The sequence below is a fragment of the Panulirus ornatus genome, chromosome 9, assembly GCF_036320965.1.
Source record: "Panulirus ornatus isolate Po-2019 chromosome 9, ASM3632096v1, whole genome shotgun sequence".
Taxonomy (NCBI): domain Eukaryota; kingdom Metazoa; phylum Arthropoda; class Malacostraca; order Decapoda; family Palinuridae; genus Panulirus; species Panulirus ornatus.
In genome coordinates this window covers 40,962,114-40,976,175 of record NC_092232.1, presented here as the reverse complement: position 1 = coordinate 40,976,175, position 14,062 = coordinate 40,962,114, and positions in this window count along the sequence as shown.

The window sequence follows — 14,062 nt, the reverse complement described above, 5'->3', positions numbered from 1 at the left end:
GCCCTGGTGGCTGATTCATGTGAGAAACTGCAGAAGCTGGTGACTGAGTTTGGTAAAGTGTGTGAAAGAAGAGTGTTAAGAGTAAATGTGAATAAGAGCAAGGTTATTAGGTACAGTAGGGTTGAGGGTCAAGTCAATTGGGAGGTGAGTTTGAATACAGAAAAACTGGAGGAAGTGAAGTGTTTTAGATATCTGGGAGTGGATCTGGCAGCGGATGGAACCATGGAAGCGGAAGTGGATCATAGGGTGGGGGAGGGGGCGAAAATTCTGGGAGCCTTGAAGAATGTGTGGAAGTCGAGAACATTATCTCGGAAAGCAAAAATGGGTATGTTTGAAGGAATAGTGGTTCCAACAATTTTGTATGGTTGCGAGGCGTGGGTTATGGATAGAGTGGTGCGCAGGAGGATGGTTGTGCTGGAAATGAGATGTTTGAGGACAATGTGTGGTGTGAGGTGGTTTGATCGAGTAAGTAACGTAAGGGTAAGAAAGATGTGTGGAAATAAAAAGAGCGTGGTTGAGAGAGCAGAAGAGGGAGTTTTGAAATGGTTTGGGCACATGGAGAGAATGAGTGAGGAAAGATTGACCAAGAGGATATATGTGTCGGAGGTGGAGGGAACGAGGAGAAGAGGGAGGCCAAATTGGAAGTGGAAAGATGGAGTGAAAAAGATTTTGCGTGATCGGGGCCTGAACATGCAGGAGGGTGAAAGGCATGCAAGGAATAGAGTGAGTTGGAGCGATGTGGTATACCGGGGTTGACGTGCTGTCAGTGGATTGAATCAGGGCATGTGAAGCGTCTGGGGTAAACCATGGAAAGCTGTGTAGGTATGTATATTTGCGTGTATGGACGTATGTATATACATGTGTATGGGGGTGGGTTAGGCCATTTCTTTCGTCTGTTTCCTTGCGCTACCTCGCAAACGCGGGAGACAGCGACAAAGAAAAAAAAAAAAAAAGATTGACGCCAAATGCGTAGGAGTTCGTTTTGTAATTGCAAAAAGATTTACGTTAATCGGCGGGATAGGTACGTCCCTTGGAGGGACGGTGGAAGAACTTAGCTGTTTGCGTGACTTTTCCGCCCATTGTTGGAGACTTGGTATGTCTGACTGATGGAAACCTCTTAAGATGAAGTTTGTTCCATTACTTCCATATGTACTTCTTGGGACTTCCACGGGGCCTTTGGGATGTTCTCTATATTAGTAATGTGATTCCAGTCTTTGTTGCTGAGGTTTATGGTGAACCTCTGGATTGTTTTGGTGCGACATCTGTTCCTGCTACTGAAACCTCTGGATTACCTCACTTGTCGAGACCTACTGGAACCATCCAGTGAACCTCCAGAATGGTCTACAGTAAGGTCATTCTAAGCAATACCTTTCTGCCTGGCGATCTTTCATGAACCTCTTGTAATGTCCGTTGCTTTCCCTTAACCGCTAAGCAAATATATAAAAAATCTGCCTCAGTTATGGAACTGCTTGTTTTGAAAGATTTAAATTGTGATTCAGTATTAACACTGAAAGACCTGCTTCAGTAATGACGTTCAAATATCGGCTTCCCCTCCTCAGAAAGACATTACAATATCTTGTTCAGTAGTGACCCTCGATCATCTAAATTAATACTGACACTCAATCGCCTACTTCGATAATCACTCTAAAACACCAACTTTAGCAATGATTCTAAAACATCTACTTCAATGATGATAATGAAACATCTGCATCATTAAAGACACTGAAAGATCTGTTTCAGAAATGAAAGTGAAACGTATGCTTCAGCAATATATTCAAGCATTTCTTCAGTAACCATATAAAAACAAGTACGTCATTAATGGCACTGAAATATATGTTTCACTTAACAAACCCAAGCATCTGCTTCAGTTATGACACCGAAGCATATTCTTCAGTAATGAAAGTGAAACACCTTCGGTAAAGGTAACATAATTTCCACAGTTTAGTGGCTATAATGTGACCTTCAAAAGTATAAGGTTCGCTCGCGGCGGAATCAGGCAACTTTTAAGGTTTTTCTCTCGTTACTGTGGGTTGGAAGTTGCTTATGAAAATATTGGTTACTCAAGCAATGTCTATATCTGCTAATAAAATCTAAGAATGGAGACAACTTTATGTGCTCTACACTCCCACGCCTCTTTCGGACTTATTCCTGTGGACACCACCTTGCTGGTCAGACGTTACACAGTTTCAATTTGCACCAAGAGTTTCGATTTTCACCGACTGTCTAAGCTTTGCTCCATGTCTGAGGTAAGAGGGGGAGGGGGATAAACACGGGAAGATTTTGGCTAAGGAAGAAAAGGCTGCACTAATAGATTGCACAGACGACTCCCTGCAGGCTTTCAAGTAACGACTCAGGAGATGATCTGCCACCGACAACAATGGAGGTGACAGTTTTCAAGAGGAGATTACTAAGAAGAAAGGAAAAAGAATGCATACGGAGAAGAAACAAGAAAAAACAAATCAACTAGGAACCGAACCCAGTAGGGTGGTCGAATTAATCCTGGTGACATGCAATATGGCGAGCAACACCGGTGTAGGAAACAGCTCAGGTAGGAGGAGGCTGAAATTTCTGAGTTACGCATGACATTCTATAGGCTGTTGCTGTGGGAAGCTAAGCTTGGAAGGCAGCATAAAAAGTTTGAACCTTTACTTAATGAAGGTCGTAATAATTCCTGTATGACTGTGGCTGGGGATGAAGCAGTAAAGTTTCTGACGACGAAAGGATTTGAGGTGATATTAACGATACCCCATGACACAGAACAACACACCAAGGTGATTGTATTCATGTATCTGGTTATACTGGATCCTGATTTTCTTCTTGATGATACACGATTCGTATGAGCAAACTGACAAGAAATCTGGGGTAAAAAGAAAAACCAAGTGGTAACCATGATGAAGGGAGACGTTCCGGTGATGATACTCATCCCTAGAACAGGATATAGGAGAATTGCAAAGTTTTTATGAACATCCTGTTTTGTGTTGCAAATGCAGTTGGTAGGACCATATGGCCTGGATATGCCAAATTGAATGTCGTTGTTTTATTCTGGAAAAAATCATAATTAGATGGAAAGTAAAAATAAGATAAAGTCTGGGAAACGTGTTGTGCCGTCCTGTTGCAACTGTGGCGGTGCGCAAAATTTAGGTTCAATAATTTGCAATAGGAGACCACAGGTGCACGCCACCGGTGGCAGACCATGGAGGGAGTGCAGCAGCGGAAAAGGGCGGATAAACAAAGAGTTACAAAAAAGGCAACGCTACCTTCAACTGAGAACGTGTGAGAGAAGAGAATGGAACAGAATGACACTTTGACGATGACAAGGAATGTCACAAAGGCTGCACCAAAAACTACTCCAGAAGGTAAGGCAACTGACAAACTCAGTGATGTGTATGGTGTAGTAGTTCAACTCCGGCAAGAAATCCAAGCGCTTAGGAAAAAAGTAGAGGACAGTGAGAATGTAACTGCTAATCTTTATAAACATAGAAAGGTGGATGGAGAGAGAGAGAGAGAGAGAGAGAGAGAGAGAGAGAGAGAGAGAGAGAGAGAGAGAGAGAGAGAGAGAGAGAGAGAGCTGAAAACAATACAGTGATGAGTACTGACATACCAGATCCTCGCTCTGGGGGAGCGGAAATGTGGACTTTATGAATGAGATAACCAGTCAGGTGTGCTGATATCCCTGAAGCTCCATATAGTAAAGTATCAACTCGAGGAAAAGATGTGATGGAATTATTTGTTAATGAGAGAGTAAGGTTACTTTCATTTGTAAATATGGAAAATGGAAGACAATGAATTGAATATCATTTTGTGGAATATGAATAGCTTACGTACTAGGACCACAGATGTATATGCTTATACGCTGTTGTTTAAGGTGGATGTTATAGCTCTACATAAAACGGGCACAGAGGATGGTAGTTTAATGAATTTTGTGATTATCAATGTTCCTGTTAACCAACTGATAAAAGAAATAATACAAGAGAACTGTTGACTTATGTTCGGAAAAATGTGCCGGTTAAATTGGAGTTGGCTAACAAGTTGAATGGGGTTGGAAGTTTGTGGGTCAAAGTCTACCTTCAAAGGAGATCTATATGTATATTTCATGTTCATGTCCACCCTCAAAATGTGGATAATGGTCATATACAAGAGTGTATATTTACTAATGCCTGTGTCGTGGTTACGCGTACTTATGCAAGACATGAAATTTTAGGTACTGCAGGACCCAGCAATATTAATGGCAGAAGATGGTCACACCATTGAGGGGAATTTGATGGTGTTAAATTATTGGGTAATGATGATCCTACCCATATACGTGGAGGAAAATTGGATTATGCAGTGATATTCAATACAGGTGGAATGACGACGAGTGCCGAGACAGTTGGGGATTTGCTCAGTGATCACTTTACATTACGAGTCATTGAACATGTCAATAAGATAAAGAAAATCTTTGAGCGTAAAAGATATTGTTTGTTGGATGACAAAAGGAGGAAATGATCGCTACTATACAGGATTGGTATACAGGTTATGAACCAAGAGACGTAGATAGATTTTTTGATAATTTATTATATATCATTGATTCTGTGCTGACGACCAAAAATTATGGGTATAAAGGAAAAACGAATGATGGGAAACATAATCTGTACAGGTTAGTGCAGAATTGGAGTGAATTACATAGAAAGACGCATGAAAATTGTATTCCAAATCCTAATGATGATAAAATTAAGGATGTAATGAAAGACACTGCTACAAAGTACACTAAGGTAAAGTAAAAGGCAAGGAATAAGTATTGGATGGACTTTCCTGGAGAATTGGTAAACATAAGAAATTCAGTGACATCTGCAGGGAATTAAATAAAATATGAGGTGTTGGAAGCAAGGACAACACCCATGGCGATCAACAAGCAAGGGCCAATCAAATTATTCATAAATGGGCTGCAACAGGCAGCTTTGCAGAGTTGCCACCTGTAGTTCAAGGCTCATTACAGAGCAAACTTAGATCTAGGAGGGAACTTGTACTAAGTCAGTGTACGCTGGAAGATGATCTATGTGTGAAAATAACGAGAGACGAAACATTGTATGTGATGAAAAAGGGGAAATCTACTGCACCAGGGAAGATGGAGTATCATATGACATTAATAATTGTTTACCATGCAATAGGGAGGGACGCATTCTAGAATTATTCAATATATCATACAATGAAGGTCGTATTCCACTCAAGTGGAAAAAAGCAGTAATCGTGCCAATACTTAGATGTAATGATGGAGAGAATGATAATAAACAAGTTCTTGTATAAATTTGAATATTTTTTATCTTCCAATATACATGGGTTTATGAGGGGAAAATGCATTGGTGATTGTGCAATGAAGAGTATGAGTAATTGTTAGGCCAAAGGAAGTTTTACTTGAAGAACTTGTTTACTTGGGTGTTTCCGGGAAGTTGCTGAAATGGATTGACTATTATTTAAGTAACAGAAAGGCTGGAGTTTACTTTTAAAGATGATATTCAGTATAGAGACATAACGTTGAGAACTCCACATGGTGGTCTCCTTACCCTACTCTTTTGAATATACTAATGAATATGATAGCTCTGCATAAATTTCCAAGATACTCTGGTCATAGTGTATGCTGACTATATCCCGTTACAACCTACATGAATGAATAACATGCGACAGACTTCAGACGCTTTGGTCATACTTCGCTGTAGAATGGATATTGTAATCAATGATGAGAAAGCTTAGTATCAAGTTAAGAATTTGGAACAGTGGGATTTGTTTTTGAATGGAATAAGGTTAAAAAAGCTAACGTGCATAAATATCTCGGTATGAACATTATGCACTGAGGGAGCAGTAGAGTACGGGAGATACAGTATCTGGAGAATGCATACAAAGGGCGTTGAAGACCACTGAGAGCCTTAGCATGGGGTGGAAATGGCGTTTGCATCCAAGTTTCAAGGATGGTGTACATCAACACAGTACGATCAGTTACTGATTATGCAGCACCTATTCTCATTATGTACAGTAAGAAGTATAGTCGCAAACTTGAAGTCATACAAGATGAAGCCCTGAGAATAGTGTTAGGTCGTCAATGAAACGTTAGAGTACAAATCATGAGAATGGAATTAACTTTACCAAGTATTGAACGTAGGTCTAAGGAACTTGCTGTAACTGCTGCTCTCAAATCCATTACGAGAAATGCAGATGAAAGACTGTCTGGTGCAGCGATGTATTTGAGTGAAGGAAGAAATCTGAGTAACGTGTCCAAGTATGCAAGGACTTTGTATGATGTTATGAGAGAGTATGGCGTTTATAAACATTGCGCTTTCTTCCCAACTTACATAAAGTTTAGACCATTGCAAGATGGATGCATCGAACTAGATAGCTCAGAGCTTAAGTGGAGAAAAGCTAATACCCATCCCACTATTTTTTGGTGATTTCTACTGCTATCTGTTCGTTTCCACTCATGTGTAATTATATCTACAGAATCATACAACACAATAGATACAGAGTACTTAACTGTCCACTGTTTCTGGAAATTTTTCTTGTGTTGGAAACAACCATTGAATTGGGCGGAATGCCGTGGCACGATCTTCAACTAAAATCTTCAGCTTTCAGGATCTTCAGTTTGCCACCTCTCATCAGTTTACTACAAAAACCAATATCATGAACTTTGGTTGAATGTTAAGCTTTAATATCCCTGCAGAGGTTGACTCATAAGAGCCTTCGCCAGTAGACACAGGAATCAGACGAAACATTCTGAAATAATTCTCACACACTGAGATAAGCAACTCCAGTGTTAATAACAGGCTACTGCAAGCAGGTACATCACTCTACCAGAAACAATCCATGAAGTTCACCGGAAACCTTCAGCAGTTATGGGAGTCACATCAAATCTATTAACAAAAACTTTCAAGTGCTGCTGGAAGCTTTTACCAGGCATAAGAGTCTCATCTGATGTACCCTCAAGAGCGTTTTTGAGTTCTACTGGAAACCTTTATTCAGTTATAGGAGAAGCACAAACAAATGTTCAAAACCTCTTCCGAGTGATATTGACAACCTTCAGTAGGTATAGGAATCACGCCTACTTTATCTGTAGCAGCTTACTTTAAGATTAATGGAAACCTCCAGCAGGTATATCACATATAATTCACCTCAGTATCTTCGTTTAGGTTTATGAGAAACTTCTAATGGGAAAAAGATTCACATCTTAATCAACCTGAATTGATTCCATAAGGTTCAGTGGAAACCTCCATCAGGGATAGCAGTAAAACGTAACTAGTCTTCACCAGCTTCACTAATGTCTATTGAAAACCTCAAATTACAGTTAATTCATCATCATCAGTTTTCGTTGTAAACTTCCAGCAGGTAAAGTAGTGAAAACTAATTTGTACTCAAAAGCTTCCCTCAGGTGTACTAGAAACCTCGTACTGGTGTAGGAGGTACATGTGATTGATCCTATTTACTCTCAGCAGCTTCCTTGAGGTCTACTGGAAACTTTAGTAGGTACAAGAGGCTCAACCATCCACACTTTTCCTGAAGATTACTAGACAACTCAGAATGAAGGTAGAATTATGACTACATCGTAGGACCACATCTGTAATTTACCACACATTTTAACAGCAGACATAAGAGTCATACATCTATATTAACTTTTGGTCACGCCAGATGATTACTGCTTACAAGTAAAGAAGTAATGACTACACACAACAAGAGTATGCTAAGTGCATTCCAGAAGGTCATTCTAAACGTCATCATGCAGTCTACATCACCGTATATCTACTAGACAGAAGTAAGTCTGTAGGAATACAACTTACAATTCTGAGTCTGAATTGGAAAGGCAATCTACATATTTTGCTATTCTAATATTTTTTTCCACTTTTATTAACATTCCTTCAGTTTCTACTCCTAGGAGCCGTCTAATCACCTACCTTAACCACTAGTAGGCTATGCAGAACTCAAGAACCCACTACATTACATTATTACAATGTACATGTTGTTAACAAGAGTCGGCAATTGATATGTCCTCATCTTTCCCTCCATCGGCAAGTCACACATACAGAAGGGCTCTAGTTCGGCTTCGGCCAGACACACGAGACTTCCTGTTGATAGGAACTTACTGTTTGTCAGGCGGATTTTTACTACGGTAACGTTACAGAAACATCTACTTTAGTCGTGAAACCAAAACATATGCTTCAGAAATACATCGGTAATAAAGCCGAAAAATACACTTCAGTAATACCACTAAGGCATCTCTCTGAAAAATAATTTTGAAATATCTGATTCAGTAATGAAACTGCAACATCCACAAATGTAATATACTTGAAAACATCTGCTTCTAAATTTATCCACAAACATCAACTTCAGAAGGGACATTAAAATTTCATTTTGTCATGATAATGAATGTTTCTTCCTTAAAGAAGCTGAAATATTTGAGAAAGAAATGACAGTGAAACATCAGCTTGGGCTCTGACGTGTGTTCTATTAATGATATTGAAACATATATTTCAGTAATAACGTTATCATCTTTCCCAGTAATGGCAATTGAACATTAGTTTCGTTAAAGTTAATAGAGTTTCCGTAGTGTAGTGGTTATCACGTGCGCTTCACACGCGCAAGGTCCCCGGTTCGATCCCGGGCGGAAACAGGAAACTTTTAAGGATTTCATCATATTTCCTTGTGAGAGAAGTCGCTGATGGAAAGACTTCCTTCATAGATTAATATTACTACTATTCGAATCAGTTAACTGAATCTATTTAAGATAAAAGAACAACCATGTGAGCTGTACACTACCAGTCCGCTTTCTTATCAGTCACTAGAGGTGGGCCAACACTTCTCCAGTCATTGCTTGTATTGCCATGAGTTATATCACTGGTCCACGTGTGAGAGTGTCCACGTCCTGAGTGGTGCAGTGGAAGCGTACTGGGCCCATAACCCAGAGGTCTGTGGATCGAAACCACGCTCTGAAAACACAGGAAGGGACCAGTGTCTAGACCTGAGCCATCCAGGTTCATAAAATCTTTACAATAAACGCTCGGAGCAGATTGTGATTTCGATCGACAGACCTCTGGCTTATGAGCCCAGCGCACTTCAACCAAGCCATTCTGCTGCATTACCTGGTTACATGAAATAGGGGTATAACCCAATGCAATACAAGCATTGACTGGAGAAGTGTTAGCAAAAATAAAGAAATATTCCTTTCATAATTACATAATGACACTGTGGAAGTAAGAGGAAAAGTAAATGAGAAAAGTAAAATGGGTGCTAATAAAACCTCCATATGTACTTGACACACGTTCGAGTCAGTCACGTGTGATACTGGTTTTGGTACGCCAAGTAACCCAGTGTGAACATGATGCTTTTCGCTCGTCTCTCAGTACCCACGATGCCACGTCCCAGGATTCAGTGGCGCACTGGAGAAGGTTAAGATCTTATCTATTAGAAACAAAATAAGATTTTGCCTGCATCGGACGCGTTATAGATGTGAAGATGACGTATTGATTTGGAGCAGTTCTTGGTCAGATGATGTATGCTTGTATGTCCTTGAACCGGAAGATGTGGTCATTGTCACGAATATTCATGACATTCTTCGAGGAAATGTTGCCTTTTCCCTGTTCATGTCCATATAACCTTGCATATTTTCCCCCAAACGTCGCTTGTTTTCCTGTTTTTGTGATTAGCGCCTGCTTTCGTGTCATGTCTGTGGCGTGAACGGTGCGTGAACATTATGGTGTACTGTACACAGTGTATCATATACCTTTCCTTTGGGTCACATGGCCGGGAAAAGAGTGTATTTAGGGTCGCAATCAAAATGTTTGGATAACACTTCTATAAGATTAGGTCTATTAGGAAGGTATGAGGGGCTGTTTTACTGTATATATGTTGAGGTTTAGAATGAACCCCTTGAATACTTTTGCCATCACTCTTCTGTATCCTGAACCGGCTTTTACATACTGAAAATTTAGTAGTGGTCATCATTCAACTTTGATATATGACTCTTGTATGTACATTTTAAAGAATGTAGTGAACCTCAGTTGTCGTATGATGCGGTCATTAGGCTACAGCTAGTTGTTCAGGCTTCCAGTAGACTTCAGGGGAGCAGGTGAGGGTTGAACTTTTACAATCAATCTTCGGAAAGTCCTCATGGTTGACTTTCGTACTTGCTAGATGAAGTTTCTTGTTAAATTGTGGATTATTCTTAACTCAAAAACTCGCCTCCAGGTGGATTCGAACCACAAACTTTTCAGTTAAAAGCCGAACGTGTTAACTAAATGTGCCATGTAGTACAGGTAAAGCATCAGCTTCAGGTGAACTTTTTGACAGATCCTTATGGTGTTGACAGTGTTAGATAACAAATGATAATGATGTGTAAGAAGAGAGGATGCAGTGCTTGTGTTCTTAGCCAGTATTGAACAAAGAAATAAGTAGTCCTTGAAGATTTTACCCTGAAGAAATTGTCACGAGATATTGGAATTCCAATTAGACAATCGGGATGATTATCATCATCACATTAAACATATGCGGCACTTATGTAATAATGCAGACAACACTTACCTCTATATCCACAGTTTCAGCTACAGGTCCAATTAAAGCTTGAGTATTTCCAGACCTCCTTAACACAACAGATTAGGCATTCCGTTGTTAACATAAGTATCAGTGATCTGAGCTCACCAACTTATGATCCTTGATTGTAAGAACATTTACCATGAACCATAACATCTAGATACGAGAATCACACTATGAGCCATACCACTCAGTACTCGGTTAAACCATGTGTATTGTGTAATATCTTATTTAGACGTCGAATCTTCTTTTCTTCTGAAACGTTGCTTCGTTTATATAAGGGATTGATTCGTCCTTGTATGGAGTACTGCTCTCACATCTAGGTTGGTTTTATCTCTGCACACTTACTTGACAGAGCTGAGTCGAAACCATTCCTATTAATAAAATGTCCCAAGCAACGTCCTCTCTTGACCTTCTTGGCCAACGTTGCCATGTTGGTTCACTTTCCCTCTTGTATAATTATTACTTTGTTCTTTGCTCCTGAGACCTGGATGTTTACCTGCCCCCTTGACTAGCTAGAGCACGCAATGTTCATCAACCCGCTGCGTCACATGATTACTGTGTGGCCAATAACTATGACTTGGCACATTTGAAAAGATAGGTTTTCCACTTCTTGCAATATTCGTAAAATCTTTGCCTTGTTTGTTTCTTTTTGCCTTTTATGATTTGCTCTTTATTCTAAATAAGGCCAGGCCTTGAAGTGGTCTTTGTCGGTGAATAAAGCTTTTGACATAAAAGAAGAAAATCTTACAAGCACCAAACACCTACTTTATTCACATAAGTTCCTTTGATACCTCCTGTCAGCACAATCATTTTAGGTAAAATCTTGATAGAGTCCAACATATCTATGTATCCCAGACCCTGGTATCATGGTGTGCTACGAATCTTTGGGTTTCCGCCTGACTCTGCCAATGAAAGAAAGGGAGTAGACAGTAGTAGTACCGGCCTCTCCCACGGCCTTTGCCTAAGATTTCCTGGAAACCTCATGAAGGTGTAGGAGGTACACTTGATTGACCCTATTCAACCATAGCAGCTTCTCTGAGATCTTTGGAAGGTCCAGCAGATACAAGAGGCTAATAAATTTATCCATGAAGATTGCTAAAAACCTTACGATGAAGGTAGAACTATAATCACATCATAACACCACATCTGAAGTTCACGAGACCCTTTAAAGATAGGAAACTAAAATTGAAAATGAAATATTTATTGACACATTTACAACATAAGACGGTGTAGTATACTACTCCCCTGCTCATCTTTATCACCCTTAGTGGGATTTAGAAAAAAAAGACTTTCACAAATATTATAGATTCGTGGTGATATGTACTGTGCAAAGAAAACAAGTAATGCACATCATTTTGAATCCCCTGAACTCAATACAACGATGTCACAACTATGGTGCAAAGTTTTTTGTACCGTGCAAGAATTTTTTTTTCAGTCACATCACTATTAATCATCCAACAGAAGTTTTCTTTTAATTTACTAATTTCATTGTTTCTGTAAAGCTGAATTTTTTCACAACTTAATACATGATGCTCTAATGTATGTCCATCCCTCAATTGGCAAAGTTGACAGGGTCGACCAATCCTCCTACTTAACAGCCAATGATATCTATACCCCAATCTTAGTCTCATTATCACATTATCCACAGATGTAACGTTTGCCCCTGAAGTTTCAGTTGTGTTATTTAACATACATAAATAATGTTGTAAAGTCTCACTATGTTTAGCAATTACACCTAGACCTATATTTCCCATCCTTCTCTTATTCTTTTCATCTCATTGTTTATCCTTCCTATACTCTTTTAACTATCAATATCTATATACATATCTTATGTGGCTTCTTTGGCCAACCCACCATCCATTTCATTAAAATGAATCTCTACATGTGATGGAATCCATATAAACTGTACATCACTTTTCAACTCTTGAGGTACTGTAACCAGGCGTTTACAAATGTTAACAACATGTTAGTTACAAGGGTGCTTACTCTGCAAGGCCTTCAGTGCACTTCTACTGACCACAAAGAAATACGTATCTTCATATTTCTCTATAGCAATCTGAAGACCTTCACAGATTGCATGTAACTCAGCCAGATTGGATGAGATGTTATCTCTAATCCTTGTACTAAATGTTTCATATACTAAACGCTCAAATTTGTAAATGACGTAAATTCATTTTTAGAACTAACTAAAAGTTTTGCTAGAAATTTCAAATTTCATAAATCTTGAACAAAAGCTAAGTCATATTCATGTTCAAACAATATCAATATATGCACTGCAGGTGGAACAATGGGTCTTAACTAATATTTGTAAAAACAGTTATTCCGTAGAAAGCGACGATGTTCGCGCTTTTAGCGTTGAGAGTTCACTCTGAGGGAGATTTACGTAATCTCGTTGTGAAAGCGGAAAACCTTATCTGGCAGCGAATTTTCCACATATTTTAGGAGACTTGGTATGTCTGACTGATAGAAACCTTGTATGATGAAGTTTGTTCCATGACTTTTATATATATTTCTCAGGACTTCTAGATGGCCTCTGGGGTGTTCATTATGTTTGTAATGTAATTCCAGAAATCTGTTGTTGAGGATTATAGTGAAAATCTAGAAAGTTTTTGCTTTTTATTTTGGTTTGTGTTTCTAATGGTGAAACCTCTGGACTACCTAATGTTTCAAGACTTTCATCTCCTAGACCTACTAGATGCTTCCAGTAAATCTCTGGAATGGTTCAGAAGATGGTCGTTGTACGTAACTGTTCTCTGCCTGGTGAACTCTGATGAACCTCTTTAGAGTTCTAAATGTGGAAAGAGTGGTGTGGTTTCTTTTATAATTTTCTATCATTAACATGATTATATTTTCAAAACGAAGTCTTCAGTCGAGAGCAGAAGTCCTCATATATGGCAGCTCTTACAATACGAAAAAGTCTTCAAATACATATAAAAGGTTTTAGAGAGAAGAGAAGAATAATAATCTTAGATGAAGTAGATAACCTACCTCTTACTATAGCTACAGGTCATAGTTGTTGAGAAATATGTGAGAAAGTAAAGAGTTTCGCATCCTACCGGTGTAAAGAAGAGATCAGATCGTACCTGTCAGGAAAGATAAAAGAGGCAAAGGGTTTCAAAGTCTAGCGGTGTAGGGAAAGAACCAGATATCACAACGACCCACCCATGAGATGTCAACGGCCACACAGTAAGCATGTGAGCATTAGATTGCCGATTATTGCCTGGTATGGTTTATAATGTGTTTCCCGAGTGTGGATGTTGAGGTTCCTGACAAATGTTCTTATGATCAAGGGTCGTCCCTGGATGAGCTCGAATCACCAACCCTCGGTGAATAGCCTAACACAATAACCTGTTACGCCGAGGAAGTGTGGAAACACCGCAGCTTCAGACGAACCATTTGAGGGAACTGTGGATAGGAAAGTAACTGATTGTCTGCAACAACAAATGACTGAAACATCATAATGTAATAATAATCATCTTCGTTTAGTTGAAATTCCAATATCTATTGTGTATTT